General features: G+C 34.6%; 1 protein-coding gene and 1 pseudogene across 1 annotated transcript in view; both read left to right on the top strand.

The window, feature by feature from the left end:
* Positions 1 to 3,699, top strand: part of LOC127545942 (G protein pathway suppressor 2-like) — a 42,292-nt pseudogene extending 38,593 nt beyond the window's left edge.
* Positions 1 to 22,377, top strand: part of PGM5 (phosphoglucomutase 5) — a 286,144-nt gene that overhangs the window by 86,041 nt on the left and 177,726 nt on the right. The gene's annotated exons all lie outside the window — the stretch shown is intronic.

Here is a 22,377-nt window from a genome sequence, read left to right on the forward strand (position 1 = left end):
CTTTTTTTTACTTCTTTCTGTACATGTCCAATTGAGTTTTTAAATGAATTGTTTTGTTCTATGGAATTTTTTTCCATTTCACTAATTTTTTTTTAAGTGAATTTTTTTTTTCCAATTCACAGATCCTACTTTCTTGCGAATTCTTTGTCTTTTCCAATTCACAAATCTTACTTTCCAGAGATTTTTTTTACTTTTTCCAATTCACAAATTTTGTTTCCCTGCACTTCCTGGGAATTTTTTAACTTTTCCAATTCATATTTCAGCAAGTTGTTACTTTCTTGCATAGCTTCTCTTTCCTTTCCTCATTTTTCTTCTAACTCTCTTTTGAGACTTTTAATTGTTGCTGTGAGAGCGATATGTAAGAGGGGACAGGTAACATTCCTCTTTGGGGTATTGTCTGGTGGCTGTTTGTTATTAGTCTCTTTGGGATTGCAGACCTGCTCTTTTTCTGTATAGAAGCTATCAATCATCCTTTTCATTTTTTTATTCATTTTTTAAAGCCTTTAGAGGTATGCCTTCAGGGCAAGGGGGTTACCAGCTTCCTCTGCAGAGCAGGGAGAGATGTAAAATGGCTTCAGGCATTGAAGTATGGGAGTGCTCTGAGTGAAAGTTTCCCTTTCCCCCAACCGAGGTGATTTAGCACAGAACAAGCTACAGAAGTGCCCAGTGGAGAACCCAGCTGTGTGGTTTAGCGACTGCCCTAAGGCTAGAGACTAAGTGGTGAAAGTGTCACTGTTCCAGGCCAGAGTCCCTTGTGGGGCTGTGGGTATCAGCAGCTAACCAGTGAATATCCCAGTTCTGACTGGAAGACTCTGCCCAGAAGCAAATTGCCCTGCAAAAGTTCTATTGCCCCAAGCTGAGCCCCCCACTGTGCAGATTAGAGGCTGCCCCAGGCTGTGCCTCTCTGTCTGCAGGTTTGCAACTGCCCCAAGGAAAAGCCCTGTACTGAGGTTTGGGGCTGTGAGCTTGTGCTGTGATCTGTGCTCTCACTTCCGGTTTGGGGCTTCGCTCAGAGCCTCTAGTTCTCTCCCTGGTCACACTGATCTCCCCAACCCGAGGACAAACCTTTTCTGGGGAGATTCCAGATAATCTTCAGCTGGTGAGTTGAAGTACTTATAATTTTTATGAGGTGTAGCAGTCAAGTCTATTTTTGAGGCTGGATATAATATTGATAGTGAGGATAAGAGCGGAGTTTAGAAAATCGAGTGTGCCTTTACCTCCATTTTGGCTCTGCTCTGCAATTAAGTTTCAATGCCTAGGAATCTCTAAAGTTGTTATTTGAAGTTTGCAGAATTGGTCTGGCCCTAAGGTCAATCTCTTATTTTTTTTTTAATTAAATGAAAAGCATTTGTAGCTTAACATCATCTTCCTTCAAATAAATTATCTTCTGGGAATTTAGAGCACTGACATTTGTTTTCTTACATCAACTCATCAGTATTGCTCATACAATTCAATTAGGTAAAATTTTTGACATTTTTTTATTTTTATGTCACTCTTATTCCATATGGCCTTTTTCCAATGGCCTTTCTATCTTAACTAAAGACATATTTTATGTAACAAGCCTAAAAAGGAGAAAAAATAACATGTCCATACTATGTGTTAGGCATTGTGCTAAGTGTTTTACAATCATTATCTCACAGTCCAGTGAGGTAGGTGTATCGTTATCCTCATTTTACAGGTGAGGAAACTGAGAGTGAGAGATTGAGAGACTTATCCAGAGTCATACAGGTAGTAGATATCTGAGAGGGATTTGAACTTAGGTTTTCCTGACTCTATGTCAGACACTTTTTTCACTATATCACCCAGCTGTTTATAGTAAAGACCTGCTATTACATAAAATACTTCATAGCCACAGTTTGCTCCTCTACAAAAAAGAAGGGAAGTCATCCAAATCAATTCAACAAACATTTACCAAGTAGCCATTATATGCAAAACACATTTCTAGGTGTTAGAAGTAGGAAGATAATCAGCAAGCATTTATTATTCACTTACAATGTATTAGGCCTGTTTCAGTATCTGAAATACAAAGATGAAACAGTGCCTGCCATTAAGGAGCTTCCATTCTGTCAGAAGAGAAACAGAGATATTTCATTAAGTCCAAAATTATGCAAAATAAATTCAGAGTAATTTTAAGAGGAAGTTATAAATAGCTAGGAGGATGAGAAAAGATCTCATGGAAGAAGGAGCAGATATCCAGGAGGTTGTTGTTCAGACACAACTAGAGTTCAAGAGAGACAGTAAGCCAGGATATATATATGTTTGAGAGTAATTTACATGGAGATGATCATTGTAATGTTGGTATTGGATAAGATCACTGCTAGTGAGAGATGAGAAGGTGGAAAGCACAATCTTAGGCAAGATTCTTGCTTAGAGAATGGAATGATGGTCCAGCAAATAGTACTGAGAAGGAGACAAGAAAGGAGGAAAAAGCATCGTGGAAATGAAGGGAGGAGTTTTCAGGACATAGGGATGGGGATGGATATGATGTTAGTATAAAATGCTGAAGAGAACTTGAAAAGTTTGAAGAATGAAGGGAAAAAAAGGCAATCAGATATGGTAATTAAGAGACCTTTTGGAACCTTCTTTTGGAGAAAATAGTTTCAGTTGAATGTCAGGGCCAGGAAGCATTGAGAAGTGGGTAGTTTTTGAAGAAATGGAGGTAATGAATTAAGTTATTTCTTTCCCAAGTAATTTGGTTAAGGAAAGGGAAAAAAAAGATATAGGAAAACAAATTGAGGAAATGTCAGGGTCAAAAGAGAATTTTTTAAGGATGGGGAAGACTTGGGAATACTGGTACAAAGTAGAGAAAGAATCCTTGGAGAGAGAAATATGAAATGGATGAATAATTGAAAGGGTAAGTTCTTGGAAGAAAAGAGAAAGGATAGTATTAAAGGCACAAGTTCTCCTAGGCAAAAAAAAGGGCCACTACTCTGGCATGGCCTAGAGGAAAGGATGACAGAAAGAAAACACTGAAGAAAGGTTTTCATGTGAAAAATAGGAAAAAAGAGGGAGCTCATGACAGAAGAGCTCTTTTCTCAGTAAAGTTGGAGGTGTAATCCTTTAATAAGTAGAGGAGAGGCATTGGTATAGATCTTAATGGAGAAGTTTGAAACAATTGCTCTAAGGAGTATGATAAAATCATTGAAGGGATAATAAATGAATCACTTTGTAGCTGTGAAATCTGGCTGATACTTGATATTTGTACTTGACCAATCAGCAAAGGTTGTGTGGATTTCTTTATCATTGGAAAAGAGGCTTGGATAGTGTGGACTAAACTTTTTTATTAGGTATGAGCTACTTGATTGTTATCTTGCCTTACCCTGAAATAGCCCATATGTTCTCCAGAACTTAGAAATAATTTAAAAGAAGTTTATTTCTCAGGTTTGTCATGTTTAAGATTTCAGTGTATTTAAGCATCCTTCCCCCATGTCATAACAGTATCTTTAGCTGATAGATCTGGAGCTAGAAAACATTCATTTTATAGATCAGGGAATAGAATTACTTTCAAATACAGTATATGAAATCCCAAGGTTGTGCTAATAGGGAATATGTAGGAACCAGGGTTATTTCTCTAGAAACATTCTATATATTGTTAAATTAATATTTCTTTTATGTTTGATTATATTAGTAGTCTGCTCAAAAATTTTTATTGGCCCTTTGAACTTACTTTTTCTCTTGCCCTTCCAGACTCCTCCATGAAAAAATGACTTACACTTCAGAGCTCACATAGTACTTCAAAGCACTTCAGAAACTTTTCCCTCTCTTCTCCCAGTGCTCAGCACAGTTCCTACTATATAGTAAGAATTTAAGTGCTTATTGATGGACTAAATAAAATTCAAATTCCTTTACTTGATATTCAGATTCCCTTATAAATGAGGCCACTATGCCTTAGTGCCATAATCTGCTTTATTTCCTTTAATTTCCTTCCATGGTATTGCCAAACAAAATTACCTTCTATGGTATTGCCAAACAAGAAATTGCTTTTTAACCAAAGACTTTCTTACTTTGCTTCCTACCTTCACTTTTCTTCCTTAGTACATTTGCTCATGCTGTTCCCTATGTCCAGAATGCCTGCCTTTTCCATTTTTGGCTATTGAATTGCTTGCAACTTGATCTTGGAAATGTATTTCAAATGATCTATCCTCCAGGAAGCTTGCTCTGACCCTGCCTGTCAGTAATATTCTTTCCTTCCTCTGACCTCACACAATACTTTGTTTTGCATCTTTTAAATGTATTTATTATATATGCTTTTGTATTACAGTGGTGTGTGTTTGTGTCTTATTCCTTTACTAGACTGTTTGTCTTATTTTAACTCTATATCTACCTCAGAGTCTATCATACTTCTCTGCTTATGGTAGGTGATAGATAGCTAACATTTATGTAGCACTTTAAAATACTTTACATGTATTGATAGATACAACATTTATTAAGCACTTACTAGGCACTGAGCCAAGTGTTGAAAATATAGCTATAATCAAGCAAAAACAGCCCTCAAGTCTTTAAGGAGTTTATGCTTATGTTTTTGTATTTTTTTTAAAATAATAGCTTTTATTTTCAAAATACATACAAAAATAGTTTTCAACATTCACCCTTGTAAAATCTTATGTTCTAAATTTTTCTCCTTCCCTTCCTCCACCCCCTCCTCTAGACAGCAAATAATCCAATGTATGTTAAACATGCATAATTCTTCATATATAGTTGTAAATTTATCATGCTGTGTAAAAAAATCAGATCAAGAAGGGAAAAAAAATGAGAAAAAACAGGAGGTGGGGTGGAGCCAAGATGGCGGAGACAACACATGTTTTTTTCTGATCTTCTCTACAACTCTCATCCTAATTATGAAATCCAGCTTTTGAATTAGCTCTGGGCCAGAAGAATCCACAAATTTTGTGAGTACAACAAAATTATCAGCAGAAGATAATTTTTTTTAAATAACTTTTTATTGACAGAACCCATGCCAGGGTAATTTTTTACAGCATTATCCCTTGCACTCACTTCTGTTCCGATTTTTCCCCTCCCCCAGATGGCAAGCAATCCTTTACATGTTAAATAGGTTACAGTATATCCTAGATACAGCATATGTGTGCAGAACTGAACAGTTCTCTTGTTGCACAAGGAGAATTGGATTCAGAAGGTAAAAATAACCTGGGAAGAAAAACAAAAATGCAAGCAGTTTATATTCATTTCCCAGTGTTCTTTCTTTGGGTGTAGCTGCTTCTGTCCACCCTTGATCAATTGAAACTGAATTAGCTCTCTTTATCGAAGAGATCCACTTCCATCAGAATAAATCCTCAAACAGTATCATTGTTGATCTCCTGGTTCTGCTCATTTCACTTAGCATCAGTTCCTGTAAGTCTCGCCAAAATTCTCTGTATTCATCCTGCTGGTCATTTCTTACAGAACAATAATATTTCATAACATTCATATACCACAATTTACTCAACCATTCTTCAAATGATGGGCATCCATTCATTTTCCAGCTTCTAGCCACTACAAACAGGGCTGCCACAAACATTTTGGTACATACAGGTCCCTTTCCCTTCTTTAGTATCTCTTTGGGGTATAAGCCCAGTAGAAACACTGCTGGATCAAAGGGTATGCATTGATAACTTTTTGAGCATAGTTCCAAATTGCTCTCCAGAATGGCTGGATGTGTTCACAATTCCACTAACAATGTATCAGTGTCCCTGTTTTCCCACATCCCCTCCAACATTCCGCATTATCTTTTCCTGTCATTCTAGCCTATCTGACAGGTGTGTAGTGGTATCTTAGAGTTGTCTTAATTCTCTGTTTAATAATGATTTGGAGCATATTTTCATATGTCTATAAATAGTTTTAATTTCTTCATCTGAGAATTGTCCAGCAAAAGATAATTTTGAAAATCACCAGAAAACGTCTGTTTCAATTGGAAATGAGAAGGAGGCAGAGAAAGACAAGCAGCTGAGTACAAACGCCAGCTCAGACAGCACAGAGTCCCGGGGTCATGCAGACTCCACATGGCAGAGAATCTACGTGAAGGAATCTACAGGAATCTACAACAGTGTTGGCCACTCTGCCTTGGTTGCAAGTCAGTAGATCAGCAGAGAAGTTATAAAACATCCAACACAAACACAAAAGATCAATAGTGAACCCCTAAAAGCCAGAATCTCATGGGACATGGCCATGCCCACCCAGCACCAGGAGTGAATCAGCACTGACCCAGCACAGCTGTGGCCACTTGGAAAACCTCTCCCTCCCTCCCTCCACGTGAAAAACATCCCCTGCCCTAAAGGCAGACCTTATTTTTTTTCAGAAAATGAGCAATAAAGTGAAGAGAACTCTGACTATAGACAGCTTTTATGGAGAAAGAGAAGAACAGATTTCAAACCCTAGGGAACCTAAAGGCAGATTGTCTCCAGATGAAGCCCTGAAAGATGATATAACTTGGTCTCCATTACACAAGGCTCTCCTAAAAGAAATTGAAAAGGATCTTAAAAGGGATCTAGAAGAAAAATGGGGAGAGGAAATGAAAAATTTGCAAGAGGGTTTGCAAAAGGCATAAAACTCATTGAAAGATAGATTTGATAAAATGGAAAAAGAAAGCAAATCCCAGAAAAACAGAATTTGTGAAACAGAAAAAGAAAATAACTCCTTAAAAAACAGAATTTATGAAATGGAAAAAAAAATTCCATAGAACAAAACAACTCATTTAAAAAATCAATTGGACAAATACAAAAAGAAGTTTAAAAAAAGTAAATGAAAATAATTCACTAAAATTCAGAACTGAAAAAATGGAAATGAATGACTCAATGAGACAACAAGAATTAATCAAGGGAAAAAAATGAAAAAATAGAAAAAAAAAATGTAAAATACCTAATTGGGAAAACAACTGACCTGGAAAATAGATCTAGGAAAGACAATCTAGGAGAGAGATTATTGGATTCCCTGAAATTCATGATTAAAAAAAGATCCTAGACACTATCTTTTAGGAAATCATTAAAAAGAACTGCTCAGAACTCATAGAATAGAATTAAAATGGCCATTGAAAGACTTCACCGAATGCCTCCTGAAACAGACTCCAAAAGTAAAACCCCAAGGAATATTGTGGCTAAATTTGAGAACTATTAGAGTAAGGAAAAATATTACAAGCAGCCAGAAAGAAACAATTCAAATACTGAGGAGCCACAATAAGAATTACTCAGGACCTAAAAGTACTCCACTTTAAAGGAGCAAAGGGTCTGAATCTGATATTCCTAAAGGTGAAGGAATTTGGAATACAGCCAAGAATAAATTACCCTGCTAAACTGAGCATTTTCTTTCAGGTTAGAAGATGGACATTCAAAGAAACTGGTGAATTCCATTTATTTTTGATGAAAAGACCAGAGCTAAACAAAAAATTTGACCTCCAAATATAAAACTTAAGAGAAGATAAAAAGGTAAAAAAGAAAAAAATACTCTTGAGAACTGTATTTCTATTATGGGTATACATTGAGAGTACATGTGTAATCTGATTTTACTATTATAATATAAAAAAGTAACTAGAGATGGAAAGGGGATTGTAACAAAAAAAGGGGGGAAAGTGGAGGTAAAATGAGGGAAATTACATCTCATGAAGAGGCAAAGAAAGCATATTATAATTGAGGGAAAGAAGGGAGGATGACGAATATTGTGTGAATCTTACTTACATCAGATTTGGCCCAAAGAAAGAATATTAGATATATTTGATTTCACTGAGAAACATCTATCTTATAGAAAAGTGGAAGGGGAAAAACGGAAAGGGAAGGGGTAGACTACATAGAAGGGAAAACAGAAATAGTAGAAGAAAGGTATAAGAAAAAGGGAGGGTCTCTAAAGGGGGAGGACTGCTTGAGGCAAGTAGTGCTCATAAGTAAAATACTGGAGAGGAGGGAAAGGGAAAAAGGAAAGAAAAAAGTATAAATTGAGGTTAATAAGATGGCAGGAAATACAGAATTAGTAGTTTTAAATGTAAATGTGAATTGAGTGAACTCTCCCATAAAACATATGCAAATAGCAGGCTGGGTTAAAAGCCAGAATCCTACAATATGTTGTTTACAAGAAACATATTTAAAACAGAGTACATAAAGAGTAAAAGTAAAAGCCTGGAGCAGAATCTATTATGCTTCAGGTGAAGTAAAAATAGCAAGGGTAGCCATCCTGATCTCAGATCAAGCAAAAGCAAAAATTGATTTAATTAAAAGAGATAAGGAAGGAATTTATATCTTGCTAGAGGGTACCATAGATAATGAAACAATATCAATATTATCCATACATGCATCAAGTGGTGTAGCATCCAAATTCCTAAAGGAGAAGTTAAGAGAGTTGCAAGAAGAAATAGATAGCCAAACTATAATAATGGGAGATCTCAACCTTGCTCTCAGAACTAGATAAATCAAACCACAAAATAAATAAGAAAGAAGTTAAAGCGGTAAATAGGATACTAGAAAAATTAGATATGATAGATCTTTGGAGAACATTGAATGAAGACAGAAAGGAATATACTTTCTTCTCAGCAGTTCTTGGAACCTATAGAAAAACTGACCCTATGTTAGGACAAAAAGACCTCACAATTAAATGCAGAAAGGCAGAAATAATAAATGCATTCTTTTCAGATCATAATGCAATAAAACTTACATTCAATAAAAAGCCAGGGGAAAATAGATTAAAAAGTAATTGGAAACTAAATAATCTCTTCCTAAGGAATGAATGGGTAAAACAGCAAATCATAGACACAATCAATAATTTCATACAGGAGGATGACTTGTCCTTAAAATAATCAGGAGCATCTATTTAAAACCACCAGTAAGCATCATATGTAATGGGGATAAAATGGAACCATTCCCAATAAGATCAGGAGTGAAACAAGGCTGCCCACTATCACCATTACTGTTCAATACTCTATTAGAAATGCTAGCTTTGGCAGTAAGAGTTGAGAAAAAGATTAAAGGAATAAGAGTAAATAATGAGGAAGCCAAATTATCGCTCTTTGCAGATGATAAGATGGTATATACTTAGAGAACTCCAGAAATTCTACTAAAAAGCTATTAGAAATAGTCCACAATTTTAGCAAAGTTTCAGGATACAAAATAAATCCACATAAATCCTCAGCATTTTTATATATCACCAACAAAATCCAACAGCAAGAGATACAAAGAGAAATTCCATTCAAAATAACTGTCAGTAGCATAAAGTATTTGGGAATCTATCTGCCAAAGGAAAGTCAAAAATTATATGAGCAAAACTACAAAACACTTTCCACACAAATAAAGTCATATTTAAACAATTGGAAAAATATTAAATGTTCTTGGATAGGCTGAGCAAATACAATAAAGATGACAATATTACCTAAACTAATCTATTTATTTAGTGCCATGCCAATCAGACTCCTAAGAAATTATTTTAATGACCTAGAAAAAATAACAGCAAAACTCATATGCAAGAACAAAAGATCAAGAATTTCAAGGGAACTAATGAAAAAAAAAATCAAATGAAGGTGGCCTAACTGTACCTGATCTAAAACTATATTATAAAGCAGCAGTCACCAAAACCATTTGGTATTGACCAAGAAATAGACTAGTAGATCAGTGGAATAGATTAGGTTTATAGGACAAAATAGTCAACAACTATATCAATCTAGTATTTGACAAACCAAAAGATCCCAAATTTTGGGATAAGCATTCACTATTTGACAAAAACTGCTGGGAAAACTGGAAATTAGTGTGGCAGAAACTAGGCATGGATCCAGGTATGGTGTTAACATACACCAAGATAAGATCAAAATGGGTTCATGATTTAGGCATAAAGAACAAGATTACAAATAAATTAGAGGAACATAGGATAGTTTACCTCTCAGACTTATGGAGAAGGAAAAAATTTGTGACCACAGAAGAACTGGAGATCATTATTCATCATAAAATAGATAATTTTGATTATATTAAGTAAAAAAGGTTTTGTGCAAACAAAACTAATGCAAACAAGATTAGAAGGGAAGCAATAAACTAGGAAAACATTTTTACAGTTAAAGGTTCTGATAAAAGCCTCATTTCCAAAATATAGAGAGAATTGACTAATTTACAAGAAATCAAACCATTCTCCAATTGATAAATGGTCAGAGGATATGAACAGACAATTTTCAGATGATGAAATTGAAATTATTTCTATTCATATGAAAGAGTATTCCAAATCATTATTGGTCAGAGAAATGCAGATTAAGACAACTCTGAGATACCACTACATACCTGTCAGATTAGCTAAGATGACAGGAAAAGATAATGACAAATGTTGGAGGGGATGCGGGAAAACTGGGACACTAATACATTGTTAGTGAAACTGTGAAGGATCCAACCATTCTGGAGAGAAGTTTGGAACTATTCTCTAAAAGTTATCAAACTGTGTATACCCTTTGATGTAGCAGTGTTTCTACTGGGATTATATCCCAAAGAGATCCTAAAGGAGGGAAAGGGACCCATCTGTGCAAAAATGTTTGTGGCAGCCCTTTTTGTAATAGTAAGAAACTGAGTGGAAGCCCATCAATTGGAGAATGGCTGAATAAATTATAGAACAATAATATTCTATAGCATTCGTATACCACAATTTATTCAGCCATAAATTGTGGTATATGAATGCTATAGAATATTATTGTTCTGTAAAAAATGACCAGCAGGATGATTTCAGAGAGTTTTGCAGAGACCTACATGAACTGATGCTTAATGAAATGAGCAGAACCAGGAGGTCATTATAAACGGCAACAACAAAACTGTACAACGATCAGTTCAGATGGATGTGGCTCTCTTCAACATTGAGATGATTCAAACCAGTTCCACTTGTGCAGTGATTAAGAGAGCCACCCACACCCAGAGAGAGAACCATGTTGAATATGTTGAAATACATGTTAGATCCAATATATGTATATATATTTATACAGTTATCGTAATGCACAAGAAAAATCAGATCAAGAAGGAAGAAAAAGAAAAACTGAGAAAAAAACAAAAAAACAAAAAGCAAGCAAACGAAAACAAAAAGGTGAAAAGGCTATGTTGTCATCCACATTCAGCCCTGACAATCCTCTTTCTGGATGTAGATAGTTCTCTCCATCACAACTATATTGGAATTGGCCTGAATCATTTCACTGTTGAAAAGAACCTTATCCATCAGAATTGATCATTACATAAACTTGTTATTACTATGTACAGTGTACTCTAGGTTCTATTCATTTCACTTAGTATCAATTAATATAAGTCTTTCCAGATGTTTCTGAAATTAGCATGCTGATCATTTATAGAACAATAATATTTCATAACATTCATATACAATAACTTGTTCAGCCATTTCCAACTGATGGGCATCCACTGAGTTTCCAGTTCCTTGTCACTACAAAAAAGACTGCCAAAAACATTTTTGCCCATATTGGCCCCTTTCTCTTTTTTATGATCTCTTTGGGACACAGACCCAGTAGAAACACTACTAGATATTGGTATGCACAGTTTGATAGTCCTTTGAGCATAGTTCCAAATTGCTCTCCAGAATGACTGGATCACTTCACATCCCCTCTAACATTCATCATTATCTTTTCCTGTCATCTTAACCATCTTAAAATTGAGAGGTATGTAATGGTACATCAGAGTTATCTTAATTTGCATTCCTCTGATCAATACTTATTTAGAGCTTTTTTTCATATGACTAGAAGTGATTTTAATTTATTCATCTGAAAATTGTTCACATTCTTTGACTATTTATCAATTAGAGCATGCCTTGTATTCTTATAAATTTGAGTCAATTATATTTTTTAGAATTGAGACCTTTATCAGAACCCTTGGATGTAAAAAAATTTCCCAGTTTATTGCTTCCCTTCTAATCTTGTCTGCATTGGTTTTGTTTGTACAAAAGCTTTTTAATTTAATATAATCAAAATTATTCATTTGCATTTCATACTGTATTCATTTTTCTTTGATTATAAATTCCTTCCTTCTCCAATATCTGAAGGGTACACTATCCTTGATTCTTTTAATGTGCTTATAGTATCTTTTTTTTTTCTTGAGGCAATTGGCTTTAAGTGCCTTTCCCAGGGTCACACAACTAGGAAGTCTTAAGTGTCTGAGACCAGATTTGAACCCCCATCCTCTTGGATTCAGGGCTGGTTCTCTATCCACTGTGCCACCAAGCTACCCTTAAATCATATTTATATCTAAATCATGAACCCATTTCTACCTTATCATGGTATAGCATGTTAGGTGTGGGTCAATGCCTAGCTTTGCCATACTATTTTCCAATTTTTGTCAAATAGTGAATTCTTATCCCAGAAGTTGGAGTCTGAGTTTATCAAATCAAACACTAGATTATATATATATATATACTGACTAGCCTGAACCTAATCCATTCCTTCGATCCTCTAGCCAATACCACATGGTTTTGATGACTGCTACTTTTTAATACATGCTAGGCCCCCAGTGAGTAAGATGATAAGGTTAGGGCAAGTGTTGTGTTGGTAGTTCATAGTTGGATAGCTCAGGGTAATGGTAGGAGGAGGACGATTTCTAAGTCAAATAGGAGGAATGTGATGGCAACTAGGAAGAATTTTATTGAGAATGAAAGACGGGCAGAAGTTTTAGATCTAGTATTTGCTTTTTTTTTCATTAATTTCATGCAAATTCTTGTTCTTCCAAATGAACTTTGTTACTATTTTTTTCTAGCTCTATAGTTTTATGAGAATTTGATTGGTATGGCACTGAATAAATTCATTTAGGTAGAATTGTCATTTTTATTATAATAGCTAAGCCTACCCATGAGCATTTTATAGTCTTCCAATTTTTTAGATCTTTATTTATATAGAAGGTGTTAAAAATTTTCATATAGTTCCTGACTTTGTCTTGACAGATAGAATCTCAGATATTTTATATTATCTATAGCTATTTTAAATGAAATTTTTCTTTGTATTTCAATTCTGCTGAACTTTGTTTGTAACACATAGAAATGCTGATGATTTATGTGGATTAACTTTCTGTTCTGCAATGTTGCTAAAGTTGTGAATTGTTTTTAGTAGTTTTTTACTTGATTCTCTAGGATTCTCTAAGTATAGCATCTTATCATCTCTAAAGACTGATAATTTGGTTTCCTTACCTACTCTAATTCCTTTAGTTGATTTTTCATCTCTTATTGCTAAAGCTAATATTTCTAATACAATATTGAATAGTAATGGTGATAGTGGGCAACTCTGTTTCATCCCTGATCTCATTGGGAATGCTCCAATATATCCCCATTAAATATGATGCTTGCTGATCGGTTTAGATAGATGCTACTAATCATTTTAAGGAAAAAAAGGATTTTATGTTTTTAAAGGGGGACATTATATAAAAAGGAATTCAAAAAATATTCATTAAGTCACATGATTGGAAATGGTGATGAGGAACTGATATGTAGACCTGATTTATGGGAAGATGAAGTGAAAATTGTTATCAAAATGCAGAATGGTTCCAGGAGTAGCCTACAAAGGGGTGTGTGTGTGTGTGTGTGTGTGTGTGTGTGTGTGAGATAGTGTGATAGGGAGGAGAATGGGAATGATGACTGGAATGGGGGTATTATCCCCATTTTACAAATAAAGTAAACTGAAACTGAGAGGCTAGATAACATGCCTGAAGTCATATACTCATAGCCATCAAAGATAAGATTCAGACCTTAATTAATGTTTAAGTTATGGTGACCAAATTACAAGTGATTAGAATTGTCTTCAGAAGATATACATAAACTACATTGTTCATGGTGATGAAATTATATAAGGGAAACTATTAAGTAAATATGTGGATCGGACAAGAAAGTGGATTGTCATATATTGAAAAGAAAGGATAAGAGACAGAAGTCCTGAGTGCTATGCTAATATGCATAAACAGTAACAAATAAAAAAAGGCCGAGAAGAAGTCTCCAGAACATTGATAGGATCATTAATATATAGAAATATTAAGTGCATTAATGGAAAGGCAAAGAATCCAAGATAATTTTTTCCGTTAGCACTCTAATCTTTGTTTTTTTTTTAATCATTTCTGAATTCACTTTGTAAAACATGCTGAAACAAGAAGAGAAAAAGAATAAGATATAAATTAAATTTTTTTGTTTTTGTGTTTGTGTGTATGCATATGTATATGTGTGTATGTTGTATATGATTTTTACATTTCAAAAACATTCCTGTAGTGTGCACATCTGATGATTTTTAAAACTTCAACAATAACACCACAACATTATGGAGAAGAAGAAAGGAAATAAGCTTCAATAAGATTCTTAGCAGAAACAAAATGAGATTACTTACAAAAAAAGATCCCAGATCAATACCTCTATTTGTATTCCCTTCTCCCCCCTCTTCTCCTCAGGCCTCTTATAGTGTAGAGAGACTCTATTGAATTATAAAGTCAAGTTTGCCAAGGAAAGGCACTCTGCAAATCCAATGAAAAATAGGATCACCATGAAAGGAATTGTGTCTTATGAAGTTATTTTTTTCCCTAGTCTTAGTGCTAAAAGATGGTTGTTTTCATGATGAAGGACAACAGACTGTCTGAAAAACCAGAAACATACTGATCTTATTTAATCAGTGAGCTTATTTAAATGTTTGGGAATTGGGAGACAGCATGCCCCTTTGTGAGTTTCTTCTGCTATTTTGATACCAAAAAAAAAAAAAAAAATGGAACCAGGATCTATTTGACAGTCTAATATAGATAGTTTTTTTGGGGTCTTATTTAAGACTTTATTTGGATGGAAGGAAGAGGACAAGCATTTATTAAATGCCTACTGGGTGCCAGGCACTGTGCTAAATCCTTTATAAATATTATCTCATTTGATCCTGACAGTAACCCTGTGAAGTAAGTAGTAATATTATGTCCATTTTACAGTTCAGAAAACTGAAGCAAACTGAAGTTAAATGATTTGCCCAGGAAGTGTCTGAGTCTAGATTTCAACTTAAGATTTTTGATTCTAGGCTAAGTCCATTAACTACCACCTAGCTGACTCTGCTGTTAAATCTGTAAGAGGTAAATTGAAATTTGAAATTAGGTTAACTCAGATGGAAACATGGCTCTGGTATCTAACTGGAGATTATTTATAATGGTAGAATTATACTCTGACACCTTATAGAAGGCAGGATTTATAGAAGACATTTTCTAACAGCTCCCCCCATTGGTTTGACTCTATTTTCTTTATTCATGCCCAGCTTAAGATAAACTCATCATCATGGAATTTGCCTCTGCTGTGTAACTCATACCTCATCAGTGCCTCTCTGATTGGAAAGCTGGAGGGTGCAGCAAAAAGCTTCTTCCTTAACCTCTCTTTTTAAAAGTCTCAAAATGCCAACCTTCTCTTCATTTGCCACCAGCTTCTTTGCTTACTCCAACATTAAGTGATGGCACCTCCCCTCCCCTTTTCAACTTCCTTTTGAGTATTCTTTCCTAATTAGAGTGTAAGTTCCTTAAAGGCAGGGACTGTCAGATAATTAGCTTAGGGCCTTGCACATAGTAGATCCTACTGTAGCTTACATTATTTCCAGGAAAAGGATAAGCTTCCTAAAAAGTGTTGGTTCTAAGTCTGCACTTCATCCAATTGGCAAACATTTTGTAAGCACCTCCCAGGTGCTATATTAGGTACAGAAGAAACTAACATTAAAAGTAAAATAGTCTCTTCCCTCAAGGAACTTCCATTTTTATTGGGAAGCTAATGGCATCTAGAAATAAGGAGAAGAATAGGAATTGGACCTATGATTTAAGTGGCATATGAATATCTTGGTATAGGTATAACAAATAAGTAAATGGGGAATACATACAAAATAAATACAAATAAATTTTTGCTGGGGATTAATGGCAGTTAAAGGAAAGACTTCGTGTAAGAGATGAAACTTGAATGAGACACCATTGAAGAAGTATCAGTGAGAGTACTATTGTACTTTGTCTCTGATAAATCCACATTTAGATTATGTGTTGCATTGGTTGTGCCACATTTTAGGACAAATGATCATATTGATTTTATTCAGAAAATTAGAAACCCATGAAGGTTAGAAGTCATGTGCATCTTTGTTTCCCCTAAAAGAACAGAAATTTTCTGTGGTCAGGAACAGTTTCATTTTTGTCCTTGTATGCTCACTGTCTGGCACCATGCCAGGGATAAAGCATTATTAATGTTTGTTGATTAATTGAAAGAAGTTGGAATGTTTAGACTGGAAAAGAGAAGATTTAGAAGAGATATATTAATTCTTTTCAATTAATTGAAGAGTTGCCACAAGGAATAATATATAGGATCATGGATTTAGTGCTAGAAGGAACCTTAGACATCATTTAGTCCAATCATTTCATTTTACAGTTGAAGAAAATGAGACCAGAAGGGAAAGTAAAGTAAGCTGCCCAATGGTACACATGTAGTAAGAACGTGAGCCAAGATTTGAACCTAATTCCTTTAACTCCCAGTCTCTGCAATTAGACTTATTTCAAATGGCCAGAAAGGACAAAGTTAGAAGCAATAAGCCTCATAAAAGGAAATGTCTTCTAATAATTAAGGGTTGGACAGATCTAGAATAGACTTCTTGTCTCAAGACATAGTGGGCTTTACATCACTAGAAGTCTCTGAGCCGAATCTGGATGGCCACTTGTTAGGAATGCCATAGAGAAGATTCTTCTTCAGGTTCAGAGTTAGCCTAAATAGTACTGATGATCCTTTCTAATGCTAAGATTTAGTGATTTGGGGGAAACTTATTTTTTGAATGTTTTGAATGGTTATTATAATGGGTTGAATTGTCACTCATCTCATTTGAATTTATCTGGGCCAAAGTTAAATTCCCCAATCATCTCTAAGTTTCTTGCAATGCAAAAAAGAAAAAGAAAAGAATTGGATTGACATGCCTTTGCCAAAAATGTTCTCTTAAGCAGGGATGGCTCAAAATTTCCCCACCCTCTTCAGTGGTCACTAAATGTCTGTTTTTGGTTTGAGGAAGGTATTTTCTGAACTTTGAAAGTGTTCTTTCTGTGTTCATGTTTGGAGACAAGTGGTATTATTTTTAGCTCACAGATCTTTTAGGTCACATTTTACTGGTTAAGGAATGTGAGAGAAAATGCACATTTGAAATTAGACCCAATTACTGATAGCTTGCCCTGGATATACTCAATGGAAGAGGTCTCAAGAAAAAAAAAAAAAAAAAGCTTGCTTTGTGTAAAAGGGAGAAAATTCAGAGATACCTAGAGTTGCCATGAGAATATTCTCTTGACATAGTTTTCCCCGTGCTGCCTAATTGTTTGAGTAGGTTTCACTATTTGGAATAATCAGGAATAAACAGGAATAATAGCAGTATGTGTCAGTCAAAGACTGAACTCACATCTTTCTATTTTGGAAGTTAGCTCTCTTTCCCTTCCAATACATTTGCTCTCTCATGGACATGTGAATCTCTTTTATCTTTCTTTGCTTTTGTCACTGCCTTTCTTTCTCAACTGTAAAGAATTATAAGACTTAGGCAGCTAGAGGCTCTAATGGTTAGTCAAGAAGTCCTAAATTTGTATCTAGTCTCTAGTTTTGTAACCCTGGGTATGTCACTTAAATTTCTGTCTGTCTCAGTTTCTTTGTCTGTAAAATACTCATATGCTGCTATAGGATAATTAATCTGTGATAAAGTGTCTGCCTAAGGACCTAAACTTGCTAGTTGATCAAAGGTGACTGGTATACTAACTCCAGGTTGCCTATTTCATTGGGCTTCTATTTTACAGAATTCACTATACTCAGAAAGCCACAACATGTTTTGTCCAGGTTGTAAACATGTCTTTTCTATAGATTTCCAATCACTAGGGGTTAAAATTTCATAAGCTAAATTCTTTAATACCATCTTAACATAAGACAATGTAGACCCATAAAGCATCTATGTCCTATGATTGTTGTGAAGATAAAATGAAATATTTGTAAAATGCTTTGAAACTTTAAAGTGCCATATAAATGCTAGCTATTTTATTATTGTTATTGTTGTTAGCCTACTTTTTATGGTTTTAAAATATATTTTCTTATTTCATTTTCCCAATAACCTCTCAAAGTAGACATTATACAATTGAGAAATCTGGGACAAAAAGAAGTTAACCCAGTTACTTAAAAAAAAAACTCAAAGTAAATTAAATTAGAATCTATTGTGTTACTTTCAGTAAAATTCTTATCATGTTCCCTAGAGCCTTGTAACTGACAGTGTTAAGATAAGAAAAATACTCAGTATAAGTGAGAATTGTCCTCTGGTGTTCCTTCTCCCTCTGAATCTTCATTGCACTTCTTTACTTGGTCACCTAATTATCAGTTCCATAAAGTGACAATACAGTACAGTGGGGCTGTATTACACACATAGGTGGTGAAGTATATAGAGGACTGGGTTTGGAATTAGGAAGGTCTGAATTCACATCTGGCCTCAGACACTAACAGAATGACCCTGAACATTTCACTTAATTCCTATTTGTCTCAGTTCTTCATCTTTAAAATGGGGCCAACTCCAGTGTCTTTGTCAAGAAAACTCCATGCACACAAATTTGTGGGATGATATATGACTCAACAACAACAACAAAAAAAAAATGGTAATTCAAATGTGTGACATTAAGTAAGTCATTTAACTTCCTTTCCTCATCTGCAAAATGAAAGGGTTAGACTAGATAACCTGAGAGATCCTTCCCAACTCTGACTCTATGACTGTGTCATTGGTCATGACAGGGATAGCAACTCAGAGCTCCTGTGACAACACCTCATTCATAGTTCAGTTCCAACCTCACTGATGGGAAGTTGATGAGTCTTGGGGAAAGTTAGTTGAGTGGCAGAGATAATACTAGACCTTGGTCCAGGATCAGTTCCAAGAACAGTTGTGCTAAGGATAAAACTAAAAATGCAACCATTTCAGATATTTGTATGGAAGAAATAATGACTCAGAGGGGAGGGGTAGAGGCTGGTATAGGGAGGGAGGTAAAGGATGATCCCTTTCTGTTCTTTCTTCTATTTTATTTTATTTTATTTTTTTGCTGAGCAGCAGTTGGGTATAAGTGACTTGCCCACAGATGGGAAGCATTAAGTGTCTGAGGCCAGATTTGAAATCAGAGTCTCCTGACTTCAGGACTGGTGCATTCAGTGACAGAGGTTCAGTTTTTCTTATAGTGGTGGATGGGCCACCATATATTTTCTAGCTATATCTGGGACCATGAAGGCTCTTGAATTCTCTTACTGATGGTAATCAAACCCAAAAACAAAGACTGAGTCTTAAAGGAGGACATAGAAGCCACATCAGATTTTGAGGTTCTGAAGGATAAAGACTGTTTTGAGCTTTCTGTGAATTCTCAACACTGAGCATAGTGCCCAGAATGTATTAAGTATTTGAAAAATACTTGTTAACTTGATGTGACTGGATGGTTGTCTATTAGAGTGTGTCTGAGAAACCTGACTGTTCTCAAACACCAAAGAGCTGTGACAATACTAGTGGAAAGAATTCTAGAATCAACCAATGTGTGGTTGAGTCCAAGTTTTGTTAATTATAATGTAATCACAGGCAAATGAATTCTCTTCTCTGGGTCTTAATTTTCTCATTTGGGGTTGGACTAAATCTATCAATCAAGGATTATTTCCTCAGCATTATTACTATTATCTCTAAAATTCTTTTCAGCTCTAGAATTCTGAAATTTGGTGTTTCTATATAATGCTTTATATTTTTACTTCTATTTCCTGGAACTCCTTAGTTCCCTTCAAGGCTCAGCTCAATTTACCTCTTCAAAGAGGTTTTTCCTGATTCTCTTATTGGTTATTCTCCCCACCTACTCCAGTTCCTGGAATACTCCTCACCAACCCTGACACAACTATTATTCATTTTCTCCTTCAATTCTGAATTTACTTCTATGTGAACATATTATATCTTTCTAGTAGTGTGTAAGTTCCTTGAGGTCAGGAACTGCCTTACATTTGTATTTGTATCCCTAATACTTGGCATATAGTAGGCACTCAAGTGTTTCTCAATTTATAAAACTCTTTTCTCACAACAACCTAGGAAATGGGTAGAAGTGAGGATATCAGGATTCAGAATGGTTAAGAAATTTGCCCAAGACTACAAACCTTGCAAATAGCAAATTTAAGTTTTCTGAATCCCTTCATCAGAGTTGAAATGCTAAGAAATTGACTTATTTGTTAGCTCCTGTGGTTATGTTAATTTTTTTTTTCTATGTGAAGAACTTATTAAAAAGCTTTTGGAGACATTGAAGTCATTCATTTACCCCATTATGCATGCAAACTAGACAGGGGGAAAGCATTATTGTTCTTCCGGTTCCTCTACTCATAGAGAAATGAAAGCAGAATGAGATTAAATCTGCTAAGAGGCCAAATATAAGTGATTAGTTTAGAGCAAGGCTGAAAAGTTCATTGAATTAGTCAAATCTAATTCACCATGTTAATATTTGAAGTCAAATTTGAATTTAGATCCTTCTGACTCTAGGCCTGACACTCTATATACTATTTCACCTGGTTGCCCCATAAAAATAAATATTGTATTTTTAGAAGGAATTTTAGAATTCATCTTATTCTAGACTCATATTTAGAGTTTAACAATTGAACAAACCTTGACAATGATTTGTCTCAAAATCCAATGTACTTTCCATTTTACCAGATTGATGAAGAGACTTTGTCTAAGGTTACAAGGATTTAAATAGAAGAGCAGAAATTGAATCCAGTAAGTTCACTAGCATTTATTAAGTGACTACTATGTGCCTGGCATTGAAGATACAAAATTAAGCAAGATAGTACTTGCCTTCAAGGAGATACATTCTAATTGGAAAGACAACAGAAATTGGGGAGTGGTGGTCCAAACACCTTGGTAGTGTAAATTACTGAGATAATGTATAGTGTTTTGAAAATCTTAAAACGCTGTATACATGTTAGTTCTCATTGTTATTACTGAGAAGTATAGTTTATACTCTTTGCACTCTAAATTGTTAAGGAGTATCAATGTATATTTTACATTCAAGACCGAGCATTTCTTATCCTTTACATGCAAATTGTCAAGATTATGGAAATACATATCCAAAGTTTGGATGCTACATGGAAATAGAATTTAAAGAAATGCCTGAAAGGAAGTAACTGAATATTTTGGGGTAGAAATCTTTTCTTTCAGTGAAATCTTGAGAATAAGATTTCTACAATTGGATCAGTGGGTTAGCAGATGCCAGTTTGGGGACTCTTATTGTATAATGCCTCTGTATGTTCTTGTCACTTTAGCAGCAGTTTGAATCCCATAAATATTGTTACCACTTACCTTCAATCTTATAAAAAATTTTTGTACTTGTTTTTTAAAAATTTCCAATTTAATAAATATAACGTGATGTCTTGAAGTAGTCTTGATTTGTATTTCTTTCATTAGGGAATTTAAATATATATGCATAATATATATATAGTATTTAAATGTGATTATTATCAATTTGTATTTCTTCCTTGGAAAATTGTTTTTTATATTTTTATGTTATTTTTTACACTTTTTGCATCTTTTTATGTTCTTTGATGATTTTTGCATTGTGAAGAGCATATTGCAAATTTATCAATTCATCTTATATTTTAGGTGTCAGTCTTCTTTGTCCCACATATTATTGTAATATTTTGCTAGTTTGCTTTTATTTTTAAATTACAATTTTTCATTTATCAAATACTTATTTTCTTCTCTTTACCACATTTCCTTTCTTCACTGGGAAATAATAAAGAAAAGCAAAAACCTTGTGACTAATATACAAAATCAACCAAAATAAATTTCCACATTGACTACATCCAAAATGTATGGCTCACTGCTTTTTGAATCCATCACCTCTATCAGCAAATGGGTATCATTTTTTATGTTTGATGCTCTGAAATCATGATAAATCATGGCATTAATCAGAGTTCTTGAGCCTTTAAAAATTGTTCAGTTTTACAATATTGGTGTTTCCTTTGCATCAGTTCTCAGGTTTCTCTGAAACAATTTTTTTTTCATTTCTTACAGCATCATAGAATTCCATTCCAATCATATGTCATAATTTGTCCATTCCCATTCTGATGGACATTCCCTTAGGTTCCAGTTCTTTGTCACTACCAAAAGCACTTGCTCTAAATATGTTTGCACATAATAGGACCTTTTGTTCTTTCTTTAATATCTTTGGGGATGTAGACCTAGTATTGATCTTTTCAAATTAAAGGGCATACCATCATTTGGAGAATGGCTGAATAAAATATGATATATGAATGTTATGGAATATTATTTGTTCTGTAAGAAAAAACCAGCAGAATGATTTTAGAGAGGCCTGGAGAGAATTACATGAACTGATGCTAAGTGAAATGAGCAGATTCAGGAGATCATTATACATTGCAACAGCAAAATGATACAATGATCAATTTGATGAATGT

Source organism: Antechinus flavipes, chromosome 1, assembly GCF_016432865.1.
Source record: "Antechinus flavipes isolate AdamAnt ecotype Samford, QLD, Australia chromosome 1, AdamAnt_v2, whole genome shotgun sequence".
In the NCBI taxonomy this organism is placed as follows: Eukaryota; Metazoa; Chordata; class Mammalia; order Dasyuromorphia; family Dasyuridae; genus Antechinus; species Antechinus flavipes.